The 17,023-nt window shown below is 42.9% G+C and overlaps 1 long non-coding RNA gene across 1 annotated transcript; it reads right to left on the reverse strand.

Moving 5' to 3' along the window:
* Nucleotides 1-3,033: 3,033 nt before the first annotated feature.
* On the reverse strand, nt 3,034-3,906 carry LOC120675710. Its single transcript, XR_005675457.1, has 3 exons — nt 3,867-3,906; nt 3,361-3,429; nt 3,034-3,278 (listed from the first exon to the last, which is right to left on the reverse strand). It is a non-coding gene; the product is annotated as an uncharacterized LOC120675710 (long non-coding RNA).
* Nucleotides 3,907-17,023: the final 13,117 nt, after the last annotated feature.

Raw genomic sequence — 17,023 nt, forward strand, 5'->3', positions numbered from 1 at the left:
TGGCAAATAGGATCTTTACCGTGTGCCAAATGTTTAGCACACGGCAAACAGATGGACACACAGCATAGCCCCATCTTTACCGTGTGCCGATCAATACAGCACACGGGAAACACATACACATGGCAAAAGAGGCTTCTTTGCCGTGTGTTTTTGTTAAGCACACGACAAATTTGATTTAAAAAAATTAATTTTGTGTTTGAAACTTTTTTGCTTATCTCTATATTATATGTGGGACTCTACATTAGGTTTTGGTAAATTTCTCGGTCATTTTGCTATATTTAACATTTCTATTTCGTGAAAAGGAATATTAGAGAATAAGTCAACTTTGAACTGCACTAATTCTAAATAGAGTGATAATGAAGCAAAAAAATGTTGTTCACATCATTTTTTCCCATTTTAGCTCTAATCTAAAAAATGGATGCAAAATTTGAATCTTGCTCATGAGCCATGCCATGAACCATGTGACCCAATAATTTTAAAATTCTATAAAAATGAAACTTACTTTTAAAAATATAAGATTTGTTATGCTATCATGATTTTATAAGTGGAGGCTATGGAAAAAATTTGAAAATATTTAGCACAAGTTATCACATGTACTCCTTATAAACCGAAAGATCTTCAAAGAAGATCTATAGAGTTGAGAAGTAGTTGTTGATATTTCAAGTGAAAGTGATAGTCGAATTGGGTGTTGACATCAAAAAATTTTGTACATGCAATACACATCTTAGAATCTATCATGCCAAAATTTCATAATTTTTTAGATGTATTTGTTATTTTTTATAATTTGTCCCCAATAAATAGTAACATGTTTTGTTCAGATATGGAAAATGTCCTGATTGCCTGATGCAAATTCGGTGCTAGGTGCAGAACTAGTTTGATTTGATTGCCTGATGCAAGTTAATATTTCTGGATCAATATACTTGCTAATCATTCCAAAAATTCTGAAGCTTTTGACTTGGCAATATTGTTGTTGTTCATTAAACTATTCTTATCCCACGCCTGTATTCTTTTGGTTGATTTCTTTGCATAGACCTGTTGTCCTCTGCTGATTGATGCTGGCTTATCGTAGGTGACAACCTAGAGATGGAGTGAAGGCTTGCGGAAGAATTGGGCACAAGAAATAGCATGTCAAACTTTACAGCTAGCTGAGGCGCTGCTGCTTTGTGGCGTTGATGCAATGCAAAAACATTTGTCAATGGACGAACTATAAAATATTAATGGCCCTTGCATCAATATCACATTATACTCTCCTCCGCTTTCAGCTTGACATTCTCTATTTCTTGTTTGACAAAGATATGATGCGGCAAATCTAAGATCTTGTGGAGATTTATCGTTGGACAAAGCTTGAGGGTAAAAACACCTTAAAGGCCTAAACTTTCTTACTCATAAATAACATTTTAAGCTGTCTAAAAGTTATTTAACCTCTCGCTTGCTCTATTTAACCGGTGCTTTCTTTGTTAGTTCCTTGATCAGTGTTTTTTGTTTCCTCGCTAAATGTGTGAACTATGCGGCCGGTATGTCCCGACTCCCCGTGAAACCAAACTAGCTAGGGCAGCCACGTTGGGAAAAAAACAGAAACCAGAGACGTGCTCGCACGGGACGGACAGGAAACTGGCGTGCGGGAAAAAACCGGCCTCGAGAAAAAAAAAACAGCGCACGGGATGGAGACGTGCGACGTGATGGAGGAAAACCGTCACAGGAAGAACCGGCCTCGCGTGAACCAACAAAAATCGCTGCCTGCGTCGCGGGGGTGTGCTCGGATATGGGAAAGCCAGGGGGTGTGTGTATATATATATATGTACACATATATATAAGAGGAGCACAACCTTCTCTCACGTACGGACGACCACAGCAGAATGAGCATCTGCTCCACATACACTCGCACGCTTGCACGAGCCTCGTTGTAAACACCCAGCATTCGGTCGTGAGGAACACGAAAGAACATCACCCCACACTGGACGTAGGGCCTTCATCCAAACTAGTCTAAATCCTTGTCTCCGATTGTTAGCCATCGGGCCACGGAGAAGCGCGGCGCTAATTTTACTAGCCGGTGAACGGAACACCGACATCATTCTTCAGTCTTCCGGCTTAACCGAGCCGGCATAGTTACCAAGTTCTCGGTCTTGGTAACCGTACAATGAAACTATGCATTGAGACTGACGTTACGACCATCCACCAACCGAGAGCAGAAAATCTCACTATTACTAATTGGAGGCTTCTTTTGAAGTCTCTACGTGATGCCACGTAGGATTCTAGGTGGAGGCTCTAAAAAAATGAAGAAATTCTAGAAATTTCCACAAAAATCAAAAATATCCTACCATCAATCTGACAATTGTAATCATACTAATAGTCATTGGATCTATTATCTTTCCTAATAAATTACACTGCCATATGAAAATAGACTAAAGTAATACCTAAAGTAACCCTCTAAACATGTATTTGAATTATCCACCTCAGCCATTATAAAACATCTAATGTAACCCTCTAATCTTCGTGTAAATTACCCACATATGCCAATATAAAAATAATGCAAATAACCATCTAAATTTGCATATAAATTATCTAATTATATTATTATTAAAAGTCAAAATAACCTCTAAATCTGAATCTAAATTATAGCGTCACATATCACTAAAAAACCGTCATAAAACAGTATCTATGACGATCTCAAATAGCGTCATGTATTGAGCGTCATAGATCACACCTCGTGACATTTCTTAAATTTTCATCATAGATTGGTTGATCCATGACGTTTTAAAACCGTCATAGAATGTCTCCGGGCCCCCTGAAGCCCAACCCAAGCCCGGTTTCTATGACAAAAATTAACGTCATAGATTCAATTGTCACATCATGCAGTGGCTGCTGACATGGCAATGGTGTGGATTGTGGTGATGATGTGGCTTCCACATGGATGCTGACATGGACAATGATATGGGTCTATTGCATATAGCCAATGTATCTGCTAATGAAAAAAAACAGCCCATTTACATCAAGCCCATTTTTCTGATCAATCCATCATCATTTCAGCCCATCTCAAGATATAAAGAAGCCCATATATAAATAAATTCTTATCCAACATCTGATCACATACATACATCAATGTTTTTCGATTCAACATGAAATCAGTCTAACTCCAGTTATCTAGCACAAAATCTCATAATACAGCAAATAAAAAGTAGCTTCAAGCAAACCCATGCTTCAAGGCCTGCCCAAGTTTTGTATTCATGCTCACATCCACAAGCACATATGCTGATGCCCAGACCTATTTGCCGATGAATCTGCAAGTTAAATTGTAAATAAAAGACAATCAAAATGGATTACTTAAACAGCCAAATGGGAGATGATTTATGTGGCAGTGACCTGTAGAGGTAGAGGTGATCACCAAAAAGAATCAGCACACACATCTTCAATATATCTAGCTTTGGCGTGCTGCAAAATATAAGGGCATTACAGTTTGTACATGTTTATTCATTGACATGTGAGCAACAAAAGAGAAAAATCATATGGTCTTTCTATAGTAGACATTTAGCTAGCCATTTCAATCATGAGTTCAGGTCACTCAGTATGGAAGAATTGCTGATTGGTCAAATAAACAAGCTAACAACTTCTGTAGTAGTCATGCAAATAAATAAGCTAACAGCTTCTGTACTAGTCTTGCAAATAAACAAGCTAACAGCTTCTGTACTTGATGACAAGCAAGAGCTGCGCTAATTATGCTGCTAGAATTATCAGTAGGTTTTATTTTTTCATTTCAACTCAACTAGTTCACAAGATTATCAATACAACAATGTGCAGCTTTCAGACAAAGATGCGCTAATTATGCTGCTAGAATTTAACTAAAAGCACAATCAGGAAGAGGGAATTACTGCACAAACATAACTCTGCTAGAATGTCAAGTGTTCTGTGCAAGTATATTTTTTAGGAATAGAAAGGAGCAACAAATAGCAAAACATGCAGGTGAGGAGAAAGATTCATCAGCAATTACCTAACCTAAAGCCTAAAAGGCGTTGCTTCCCTTTGTCGAGCAGCAGCAGACCCAGAGAAAACAGCTAGGATAGGTAAGAAAACAGCAAGAAGTACAACTAAAAATCATTGGAACCATGCAGAGGGGTTAAGAGAAGGCGGCCCTCATGGTTTTACCATAGCAGCAGGCTAGAAGTCCACCCAGCAGAACGGAAGCAAATGAGGACAAGTAGATCCACTCGATTCCTTCATAGATCAAAGGAGAAGGTGAGAAATCTCACCAGATTTACATGTAATCCTATGCAATTAGATGCTGAAAAGGAAGAAATCAAGAGGGGGTACAGATATTTTCTTGGCTTTGCACCACGAGATCCAAAATTGACACTGCAAATCAAAAAATGAGAAAGAGGAAGGAGATTAGAGGCTGCACATAATCGATGAGAAGCAGGCAGAGGAGAGGATTGCTAGGAGAGGAGACAAGGGAGCAGGCCTCTCGCCGTCGAGCGCCGCCGTGCACCCCGGATGCGGCCATTTCGAACGCGGTCGCCTGGTGCCCTGCGATGGCAGCCCACCGAGCCGCCTGCCGGAGCTCCGCTGCCCACCAAACGCTGCGCTCGAGCTCCGCGCCGGATCTCAGCCCCGCTGCCCCGCAGCAGGAAGGAGGGCGTCGCGGGTGGACGGAGGACAAGAGGAGATGCGGCCGCGGTCACAGGAGGTGGCGGCGGCGGCGGCAGCGGCGCAGATCCGCGGCGGCCACGGCGGGGAGGAGTCGCGGCAACGGCAGCGGTGGCAGCGGCGCGCGGCGAGGAGGAGCGGCGCATCCTAGACCGACCGCGCGTCCTTGGCCGCCGCGGGCTTGGGCGATAACAACGACGCCAGGACCACCGCGCAGCGGTGCGCCTTCCTCCCGGCCTCCGCTTACCGCGACCGACTTGGTGAAGCCTTCCGCAGGCCTGGCGGTGGTGAGGGGATGGGGGAGAAGGGATAGAGGAACGGGGAGGTGGAGGCGGATCTGAGCGGGTTGAGGGTGTGACGGGATGGAGGACTAGGGTTTGTGTATCTTTTTATACTATGGTACTGCAATCAGAGCCACTGGATCGATAATGAACGGTCACCAATAATTGGGTTAGTTGGGCTATTTGGGCCTTGTTTCATTCCTGGTCTGTTAAATGTTTTTCTTTTTATTTTTCTATTTATTGCACCATTATGAACTAATGCATAAAAATAATCATCTTATATATTTTAATAGATTTTTTATATATAGTACACTATGTATAAGTTATTTTGTAGAAGTTTCAATAATTTTCTGATTCATTTATCATTTTTAATAATTTAAATGATTTTCTACGGGTTTATTGAAATTATTTAGAATTTGAACTAATGTATCTCAAATAATATTTATAAAATTTCAAAAATATTGTTTAGGTATATATGTTCTGTTATAGCTTGTATCCTAAAAATAGATGAAAATTTCAAATGTTTGCTAGGGATAATTCAAGCTTCTACTTTCCCCCTTGTTACAAAATAATGATAATAATACCTAAAACTTCTGTAAAAATTCTGTAAATTGTCGTAGAATCATTTTATGGATGTATAAACTTTCCATAAAAAACCTAAATAGTTTTGGTAAAGTTGGACCATACATTGTTCACTGAAAGATACATCTCTCACATAGTTTCTTGTAATTCAAGTCAAAACTTTGAGATTTGAATACCTAATAACATGTTCAAACTCGTATTCATCTCAATTTTTGACACCACCTTATGCCAACCATAATATTAAAAAATACCAAGTTACATTAGCAATTGTTATGCAAAAACATGCTTTTCAATGCTCTATTTTGTTGGAATAAAACATGTCATATGAAAATAATCAAGATATAGCAATTAACATATAAATAAAAGCCACAAAACAAAATATTTTGATTTTTAGAAAAATTCAGAAAAAAGAACCTTCAAATTTGGAGTTGTTATGAGGGAGAAATACTGATTACAAAATTTAATTCCGGATTAAAAAGAAAAGGATGAATCACACATCTGCTCTTCAATGCAGGGCCACAACAATAATATATAAAAAGTTTAATTGCCCTTTGCCTTCAGAAAAGATGGCTCGGCGCACTGGTAGGCCGCTAGGTTCATGATTTGGTAATCCGTGTTCGAACCCTCAATGCCCCATTTCGCCTCTTTTTTTGTTCGAATTAAAACATGGGATACCTTGTATAAAAGACATAACATCTTACAATGAACTACGGACAATGTGTAGCGTAATGGAAAGGTGATGCCCCTTATAAACCCGAGGACCAGAGTTCGAACCCCCCTTGCGCCCCCTTTTCCATGTTCGAATTAAAACATGGGATACCTTGTATAAAAGAAATAACATCTTACAATGAACTACAAACAATGTGTAGCGTAATGGAAAGGTGATGCTCCTTTTTCGTCATAGAAAACGGGTTGACCGTCACAGATATGTTCGTTTCGTCATAGAAAACTGGGAGACGCCCGTTTTCTATGACGAAAGAAATGTGGTGATCTAGGGACACTACGGCTAGCGACGGAGTGGCGGTGTTTCTTTTTCTTTGTTTTTAAGCATCTATCACCGTAGGTTATAGATCCTGCGGTGATCACTGGCGGAGCTTGAACTGGAATTTCAGATAAATGAGGGGGGGCCACTCTTTTGCTACAGTAATAAACATATCCATTTACTATTCACGTAGTAGGAATTTTCATTGGCCGGGGGGCCAAAGCCCCCCTTGGCCCCAATGAAGCTCCGCCCTTGGCGGTGATGACCAGTCCTGTCATGGTCGACCTGAACTAAATGGGGATCCAAATTAGCGGTGATGGTGTTTTAGAACTGGCGGTGATAACCCCTATTGTAGTAGTGATATTATTGGTTTAGGATGGACTACAAATTCATTCATACATACATACACACACACAATTTCAAGGTATGTTAGATTTGTAGTATTGCAAAATCATGGAATAATTGTACTCAATTTTTAAGAGTAATTTTGTTAATAATAATCGTACTTATTATGTAGTGGCAGAACATGGACCGCGAAAAGCTCTTGCTCACCTTCTGCAGCTTCGTTGTGCTCATGCTTGTCGTACACTGGATCACCGCCTTGATCATCATCAGAATCGTCACCCTCATCCTCGTGCTGAGGCTTGTTGGAGTCGTAGAGGTCAATTTCATCGGATTGCTCAAGCGTATAGGGAGTAGGCGTGAAGCCGATGTAGAATAAACGTCCTAAGACGCGAAAGTGAAGCTTCCGCAGCACCCCGGCGGCTTCTTGAACGATCCACTTTGCCAGGCCAGGATCGCCATCACCATACCCATATGCCGACATGATGAGTTTCTGGCACCTAGCGAACTGCCTATCACGTTTGCCTAGATCTGACAACGACATGCTGAAATCGTTCTCCCTCCTCCCGCTCGGAGAATCCATTCAAACATTTTGATCTTGATGCTGTTATGGATGGTTGTGGTTGAGAGAGAGAGAGAGAGAAGGGATGGCCGCGGCGTAGATTAGCAATGCAAGACCGGAGAATGGGGAGGGGAAGCACTGGTGCCAAAGCGTGGTCGGGAGCTGGCGGACGGGCTAGTAAAATAGAGAAATGTTGATGGGTGGAAGAACATGACTGCACCACCAGTAGGGCAGGGGTTTGGGCGGAAACAGGTTGAGGTAGTTGAGGTGGGTCTTCGCCGTTCTGCAACAGGTGGCGTTTGTTGAAGTGGGGAGGGTAGGTGGGAGTGGGAAGCCAGTCTCAGTGCAGCTCATCGCATAGTTATCAAAACTAGAAACTAGATAATTATGCCAGTTGAGTATTATGAGATGGAACTCTGCTTTCATTTCATGAAACTCTCTCATTCTCTCTCCTCCATATCAGCAAAATTAATGATATGGTATAGAATTTAATGTCATAAACTCTCCATCAAATCCCTAGAGAGATTGGCCTAAGGCCAATTTCAGTGGGAGGATCATAGGAATATTATGAGCATTAAATTTGCTGATGTAGTAGAACAGAGAGAAGAAGGAATTGTCATGGGATGTGAGAGGAGTGTCATCACCATGATACTCCTCCGACTCGGTTACCTAGTTCACAGTTCAAGTAGCTGTGCGATGACACTCTCCAAATTGAGACTGGCCTAAACCATACACGCAAGCCTTGGGCGTTGCTTTATTGCGCTTTTGACTTGTAAAACAAACCTAGTAATTAATTAACAAGTGCTCCTACACTACGTCACTGCCATGACGACAGGCAGCACATGATACATCGAGGTCACTAAAGACGAATATCACCGTAGCATTAATTTAGAAAATGAGGGGACTTACATTATACACTCTCTCTCTAGTCCTCACACCAATTCACTATTTTAACTATGACTTAATAGTGCTCACACAAGCAAAATACTCCTATAATAACAAAGTGTAATATTTTGAAAGCACTATATATATGTGTGACCCATCTATTTAGCATGCGGGTTGCTGAAATAACTATTCAACAGCCACGGCGGAGCAAGGCTGACTCCGGCGAGTTCAGCGAAAGTGGAGAAAATTACGATGCCTTGGTTATATGGGAGTAAAATCTCAGTATAGTGTATATTGAATGGATTAAATGGGGACCGCGACCCTTGATTAACGCGGATGGTCTCCGTTATTGTATTAAAGCAATTTTGAATGGTTACTAATTCAAAAAATTCCGTTTGACCATTGAAAATAGAAATTGAGGTGTTATCACGTAAGGAGCTATGGGATAGTAAGAAATCGTTGGAAGTAAAAAGTGAACAGTAGGAAGTAAAAACTTACTGGAAGTAAAAATTAGTCGTTAGTTGGTTTTAATAATGTCTTTTTGGGGTGTGAAAATTAGCGCTCATGGTTGTAAAAGTGTAGCGGTTTGCTGTGAGCTGAATACGATTCATCGCTTCAGCGGTGCTCCCAACTGGAGATCCGGCAAGCCTACGCAAATATAAAAACCACCTATTTTGTACCTCAATCGTAAAAATTAATGGTAGGCGGCTCTGAAGCTCCGATGACATCTTGTGACCGTAATTCATCAACAAATCCATCCCACAACCAAAAAAATGAGTTTTCAAAAAAATCCATCCCACCGGTAACATCTCCTATGTGCGGAGGGCGGAGCGGAGGATGTCAGGGGTGTCGCGGGCAAGAAGCTGCAGTCCCCGTCTTTTTTCTATTGGAACGGTGGTGCGCTGGTAGAGGCCATCTCATGGTCCAGCGCGGTCTTCCCTGGCGCCATGCCCTAGCACAGGAGACGCAGCAACACAAACATAGCATGCGAAATCTTTGGAGCATGCAGATGCAACACATGCGGTATCCATGGAATCTCCATTATATTTCAATTAATGTGAATAAATTGCAGTGATTTCAGGGGGTCAGTGTTTAAACTTACAGGGCTACAATTACAAGGAAGACTTGGCAGAGCAATATACGCCATTTGTTTTTATAGGAGAGAGATATCTTTGGATTGATGGCATGCATGTCTAAATAAATTGGAGCATGCGTCGCATGCAAAGCATGCAATATATGGTATATTGTTTTCAAAAAATGACAGGATCTATTTTATTGCTTCAAACTCTCACAATTATTATCTATAATCATGTGGAATTACTGCTCCCAAAAATTTAAATTACTCCACATGCTGAAGGTTGAAAAATATGTGAAACTGAAAAGAGAATAATAGGATAGATAATTACATTGCTTATTCTATAAAGATTACTCCTTCACGTTCTATAAGATTACTCCTTGAGTATATGGCTGATTACTTCCTCCTCCTTCTTTAAACATTAGGGGGCATCCAACCAATACTTGTGGCCGTAAAAACACGTCTGATTGGTGTTGCGACCGAAAAAAATCATTTGGACCACAAATATTAGGGGGCATCCTTGGCGTTGGTGAGGCTAGCAACATACGTTTGGATCGCTCCTTGCATCTTGCCTGTAATCACGCGCTTGTGAAATGAGGTGAGGGAGCTGTTACTGTTAGCACTTGTTGCATGTGCACATGCTAGACTGAGGGAGGTTTGGAGAGAAATATATGCATGTATTTAGAAGAGAGGGAGGATGCGTGCAATGTAGTTTGAAACGTGATTCCGGGTGCTAAATATATGTCAATAATTGTGAGGAGATCACGTGCAGTAGTAATCATGCTTTCATGAGAATTACTTTTCGAGTTGACAAATGGTAGTTATGCCTCCTAACTCCTCTAAACCATCTCTCCAAATTTAAACCGCAAAAGTATTTCTCCAAATTCTGAAAATATTACTCTAAATTGTAAAAAAAAATACAACTCAAAGATGGACAAAATACTTCTCTATTTGGGATTTAAATCGAGGAGGATAATAATCACATGTTAAAATACATGCGTAACATTCCATATTAGATGGGAGTATTTTTCTTATTATGTTAGGGGTAATTTTCCATGTTGGCTGGAGGAGTTTTCGAAACATTATATACCGGGAGCATTTTGAAATGATTGGAGTATTTTTATTCCCTAATATGAGGAACATTTTTAAATTCACAGGAATAGTTTTTTTGCCAAACTTTTGGAGTATTTTCGAAATTTTAAGAGTATTTTTCAATTGACAAGAGTAATATTCTTCAATTGTTAAGAGTATTCTCAACTGAGCAGAGGAGTAATTAAAATAGGAAATACAAGCGTGAGTACAGCTATAGCCAAAGAAAGATTTTATTCAGATGTATAAACCTATCACTTTGATGCAGAGCCATAAAAATCATCTCTCTCACTCGTATTTGCAGTTCGTTGTTCTCCACTTTGAGTCGACGGCAGCGGATCGGAAGACTCTCCATCGTGCGACGGTGGTTTCTACTTCCAGCACGAGGTGAGCACGGCCGCTGGAGAATCCCCGCATATGCATGCACAAGCAGGGCTGCAGGTGGCGCATTCCTGTTGGGAACAAAATCTTCTTCGCCCACCACATCTGCAAAAGGAGACCAATTTTAAAATTGCAAACTATATAATTGGCATGGAATTAGAGAACACCGCTCTGCCCGGTACTCTGACGATCTCGTGCCTAAGTGGCCCTGATAGCATCTGCAGCGATGGATGAGAAACTTGATCTGGAGCGGGAGAGTACCACGCAAATCTGGGAGTAGCTGACCTGTGTCGTTGCAAATTCGAGCCCTGATGAATTGCAGCCGCGCCGCCACAAAACACCATCATCTAGGGACCCAATCGCAACAGTGAATCCCCGTACTTTGATCCCATCGCTGCCGCCACGATCGAGGACCTCCACTGCGCAAGCCAGAGGGAGCGGGCTGCCACCGGGAAATCCAACCACGAGCTCGCCGAAGGATCGACCGCCGTGGGGAAGAATCAGGAGTGGCGTGAGGCGGTGGGTTTGTTGTCAACCTGGTTGGGCACCATCGAGATATACATAGCCGCTGTCAGAAGTCACAACCTAAAAAATGGAATGGAGAATCATAGTGGTAATTGCGGTTGGCCTCCACTAATATATTCCTCGGTAGGAGTAAATATGTCACAGATAATACGGTTTCATCTAAGGTTTTTACGATTGCGGGATTTAGTTACCTCCGTCGGAGGAGGGGCGCTCCGCCTTTAATAATATTCAATGCACTGTGCACTTTTAATTGCATTTATGTTACGGATCGCATGCTGGTGAGAGGAAGTAATAACTTGGGCAGCTTTTACTCGTCGGAGTTGGGCGGTGTCGGTGGGGGTGTTGAATAATATTCAATACCCTGGTGTTGAATAGACAATATTTCATGGTGAGTGTGCTTGCATGTGAATGAACGTTTGTGTCCATATATTTTGCAAAACAATATAATATCTTAACGAGCAAATTCACTTTGTGTAGCGAGCCGAAGGGTTAATCATTAGCAATGCAAGTGGATACCTAATAGTGTTTGGGACAGCTAATTAATTACGATAGCATGCCACTCTTGTTTATTTCTCCTCCTAAATTATTTACGCATAATGTCATTCTAGTTCATTTTATCAGTTTTTTGGGTCGACCCAATAACCCAAAAATTATCTAACTTGCATCCCTAGATATCATCGAAGGAGTGATAAGCTGCGATAGAGGGTAAAGAAACATCAATGCCGAAGACGCCTTCAGCACTGCTCAAGCTTAAAATGTGCGAAGGGGCGGGCAAGTCCGGAGAGTATGTGTGAAGTTAAGAGCGTCGCCGGGATCACCATGCCAAAGCAAACACGCATGCAAAGTTTAGAGCCGAAATGGATAGAATCTATCTGCAAATGGAGTACAAATGAAAACTAAAACAGAATTTGATATAAATATCATATTATCGTTACATATAAACCGAAACAACTAGATTTGGACCTCACGTGATGCAATTAGTAAGTTTAAAGATCTGAATCTGTATTTTAAAAGTTTGGAGACCTAGATGATACCCAGAGCTTAGTTTGAGAACTGGTGGTGCGTTTTTACTTTTTGTGATATTCGCTATCACCAAACTAATAAACCCCCAAACAAAGAGGTCTAGATCAGGACTATCTATACAAGACGAGAGCATCTCCGTTGTAATTTGCATCTGATTAAAGGGCAAAGAAAAGAAGCTCCATATATATATATATATATATATATATATATATATATATATATATATATATATATATATATATATATATATCTTTGTGTCTATTTACACTTTTTGTTGTGGCCTATCCGTGCGAGATGATCCGACCGCTAATATAACGATGGTTTTACAATGGTATAAATCATCGATAAAGCGAACGAGGCGTTTTAGGAATGACGCAAAAGGCCAACCAAGCCGCGACACCGCGGAATTCATTGACTCCAAGTCAATGCCGTCAGGTAGGGGGGCGATAGTCTTAATTATATTCCATGTGGGCAGATGCTATTATATATTGACCATCTGTTCTCACCACTCCGTACCTTTTGTTACCAGCTCCGTCGACGATGCAAGCATAAAGTAGTCCTTTAGAGTATATTTAAAGTCAAAGTTCTAACTTTGGTCAATAGTAATCAAGGGGTCGAAGAAATTTAATTTATTATAAACATTGTTTCTCTAGAAAGGTACCTAACCACCCACCCACCCATTCAGGACATTTCAATATTTGCATCTCAATACGAAGTCTTTCACTATTTGAAATCCAATTCGGATGCTGATGGGAAATGGGAGAAACCAATCATCCATCAGTGGGGGTAACTATCACTTGATGGACCACTTGACACAAACGATCCGGCTTATGATTAACTAGGACAACAGCGCGCTCCGCCGCGCCCAGTTCGAATTGCGGAATCCATGGTGCAGAGTGAACACCCCTAACTCCTGAGGCTATTATTACTGTATATTTTTATCAAAAATTGAATCAACGCAAATGAAATTGTCTCTCTCGGTCTCTCCGTCTGGAACTCTCTCTGACTCTCGTTTCTTTCTCTCTCGCTCTCCGTCTCTGTCCAGAACCATGGCCAGTTCTCCTTCCGCCGGTCAAATTCGCCGGCCGCACCACACCTCCGATCGATTCACTTCACCCACGGGACCACAACCTCCTCAACTCCATCCAGGACATAGCGCTAGGCGCAGCCGAGCTCCACCCCGACTGGAATCGCGGATCTCGCGGCCATGGCATTCTCACCTTCCACTCCGTCGGGCGCCATCCACCTCGGCCTCCTCTTCCCCACGCGCATCGGCTGCTCTGTGGAGGGGCGTGGCGGACCTTCTCTGCCTCACATCCGAATCCTCCCTATGGAGAGCCCCACGACGGGGAGCTGTTGCTCCACCTCCACCGTGGAGGCACGCGGGGCCTTGCAGGCACGGCGGCACCCAAGCACTGCCGGCGTGGCTCCGCGAGGGCCTCCTCCCGCGGCGACTGCCATCCTCGCTCGCCGCGAGCAAGGGAGGGCGCAGCGGCGGGCGCCACAGGCATCAACCGCGTGCAGGAGGGCGCGACGGAGTGGCGGGTGGTGGCCCCTTCTCTGCTTCGAGCTCGGCCCTTTCCCTGGCCGGCGCGCCACTCCCTCCCTCCGGTGAACTCGAGCTCGGGCCCGAGCCCTCCTCTACAGCGGCGGCGGTGGCTACGGCGGCTGGGGTTGGCCGGCGACGGGGACGCCATGGGCGAGCTTGAGCTCGGCTAGCGCGGCTCCTCCGACATCATACCCCAGCGGCAGTACTGGGGCACGGCGTTCCGGACGGCATAGCGTGTCCACTGCGGACAGCCTGAGACGGAGGCGAGGCAGTGCGGCAGGCCTGAGACGGGTGGTCGATGCAGCAAATCCACGGGCCGCGTCTGGCGTCCCTCCCCGCGGAACAGAACACGTGTCGCCCCACGAGCAGCGGAGTGCTCCCAGGGCTCCCCCTCCATGCTGTATAGAAGTTAGAGTATAAGACACCAGCCTGAAATCGAAGCACCAAGTCGCCTCTGGTTATGTGCGCTGCTCGATTTGACCTCGCCACAAAGACTAATCATCTTTACCTATGAATATATTCGAAGAATATAAACAAGAATGAAAAAGAATGCAACAATATTTCATATGACATTATGCTCATGGCGAAACTATTCTTGATAGATTAATCAATGCAAAGAAAAAATATCTTGGACGGTGGCTCCTGAATATAAATATTTTAGGGTTGGCCAAGAAACTCTAGGTGTGTCTCTAATAAACTCCAATACGATACACGGGCCAACGCTCCAAAAGGAGATGATGCAACACCTTGGCACTTTTTGGACGTTCACTTGTTTCGAAGATGGATAAAATGAATTGGAATACTTATCTCCTTAACTTTCCATACATATGTAGAACGTCAAAGCGGAGTCGGTATGTCTTGGACTCCGAGATGGACTCGAATTATGTATGTGCGGGTCTTCAACTTAGTTTGGATGCCCTTCTTATCTTCTCCTCCTTCATAGCTTTCTCAAAACACTTCCTTGTCCTCTTAATTATTTTTAACTATAACAACATCATTAGGTAATATATTATTCCCACAATTCCCAAACGTATACAGGAATGAGGTCTAGTGATCGGTTCTTGTATATGTATTTAAGTGTTGTTTGTATCAGTGTTCAAGATACTGATTTAAAGAAATTTGGAGGGGAACGGTAAGACCGTAGGTCGATATTTGGCTAAAATTTCAGAAGATATTTTAAAAAATGGCTAAATTTTGACTGAAATTCAAAGGTCTTCGTCTCAGAAAATTACCGGTATATTACTGGTATGACCATTACCGGTTACCACATGTGAGATCAATTTTCACAGAAAATCGATTTTTGGCTTAAATTTTGAAATTATTTTGTATCCAAAGAAGTAATATTCTCATCAGATACCTTTTAAGATTTAACACTGAGACCCATGAATTCTACATTCCAAGTGTTTCTTCATATTTTTCTTCATTTTCCATTTTTTCATGCTCCAGCTCATCATGTGAACAGATAATTTTTTCCTTGCCTTGTCATGTTCTTCCTCTTCATCTACGCATCAGCTTGCTGACGGTGAGGTCTCGTCCTTGCGATAGTGTCGAGCACGGCCAACCAAACTTGCTTGCGTACGTAGGCTATGATGCCACGATGCTCCAGGCGGTGATGACTCATGGGCATGGCGAAATTGTCAGTGTTTAATTGCCAAGACCACCAAGGGATACCCCCGAGGTGGTTGCGTTGGGTGCGCTTGGTGTTCCTGGCTCTTCGCTCAATCATCTGGGCTTCGTCCTCGCATTTGGGGGCATGTGTCGTCCGCTCGTTAGCGGAGATTCGCTTGAGTAGCTCGTGAGCATGCGGATCGTTGTCAGCAACTGCAATGATGGCCATGAAGACATGCCGCTCGGGAGAATAGTCACCGTGCCTGGTGCTGGTAAGGAAGATCCGGGAGGTAGGCTACGAGGCGGGAGTTTTCGAGTAGTTCTGAGGGCTCAAAGCCCTTCCAGTACATGAACTGGCCTTTGTGGCGTTGATGTGATGGTCAAACCCAAATAGTTGCCCGAAAAGGATTCGGCTTCATCATCTGAATCTGAGTAGTTGTCAAAGATGGGAGCCTCCTGGGAAGCCATGGCATCCTCTTGTCCGGGTGCTGGAATCCCCGGATCGGGTTGAATCCGATCTGAGGTTTGTTGTTGAAGCATGAATGGAGTCAGGTCGAAAATGGATTCCTTCTCGATCTCCTTGGTGAGGTCACGAAGCAGCATCTCGTTGAGGTTGCTGACGAAGTCGTCAATATCGCTATTCTGACTTGCTGAAGATGCCTCTGGTTCCCTGGGTTTGGCTAGGTGTCTGTTTTGTAGCCACCTGAGTCAGTTGGCGACACAGGCCCAGGAGATGAAGACAAACGTTGTTCCTTCGTCGTGCACGACACAATTAAAATTGAACGATGCCATCGAATTCGCCGGGGGATCTTCTATGAACACCCCTACTTGGGACATCAGCTGTCAGTATTTAACTGTCAAGCGCACCGAGTGATACCCTCGAGGTGGTTGTTTGTAGGTAGGGTATCGCTGAGATCAGAAAATTCATGGTTCAAGGAACACGAAACTTTAGATAGATTCAGGCCGTCGAGAGCGTAATACCCTATGTATTGTGTGTTAGTCTGTATTGCCTTAGATGCAGATTGTTTGGAGGGGGGTCCCTGCCCGCCCTTTATAGTCTTGAGGGACAGGGTTACATGGAAATCATAGCCAGATACGAGCTTAGTAGACCTACCCAAGTACCCATCGGGTAGTTTCCTTCAATTCCGACTATTTCTACTTATGTTCGGGTAGTTACAATAGGATAAGGTGCAGGCCATGCATTATCCCTTATTCTAGAACATTCTATATCTCTGAGCAATCCTGCTACCCTGAGTCTGACAAAGATTTAAACCTTGTAAAATAAATTTATTTCACCCTCAGAAGAGACTTTGATAATTAATAGAAACAATCTAAAGATAATTATCAAATTTAGTCCCTAATGATTCCTTAAAACCACTGTTGCCTACATGACCATTTACAATGTCTGCATAGTGTGTAGGGCGATTAGCCGTGTAGAGCCGTGCAAAATTATTTCGACCATTTAAATGGCTGTGTATACTGACTTTTTGCTAAACGACGG

This window comes from Panicum virgatum, chromosome 5N, assembly GCF_016808335.1.
Source record: "Panicum virgatum strain AP13 chromosome 5N, P.virgatum_v5, whole genome shotgun sequence".
Lineage (NCBI taxonomy): Eukaryota > Viridiplantae > Streptophyta > Magnoliopsida > Poales > Poaceae > Panicum > Panicum virgatum.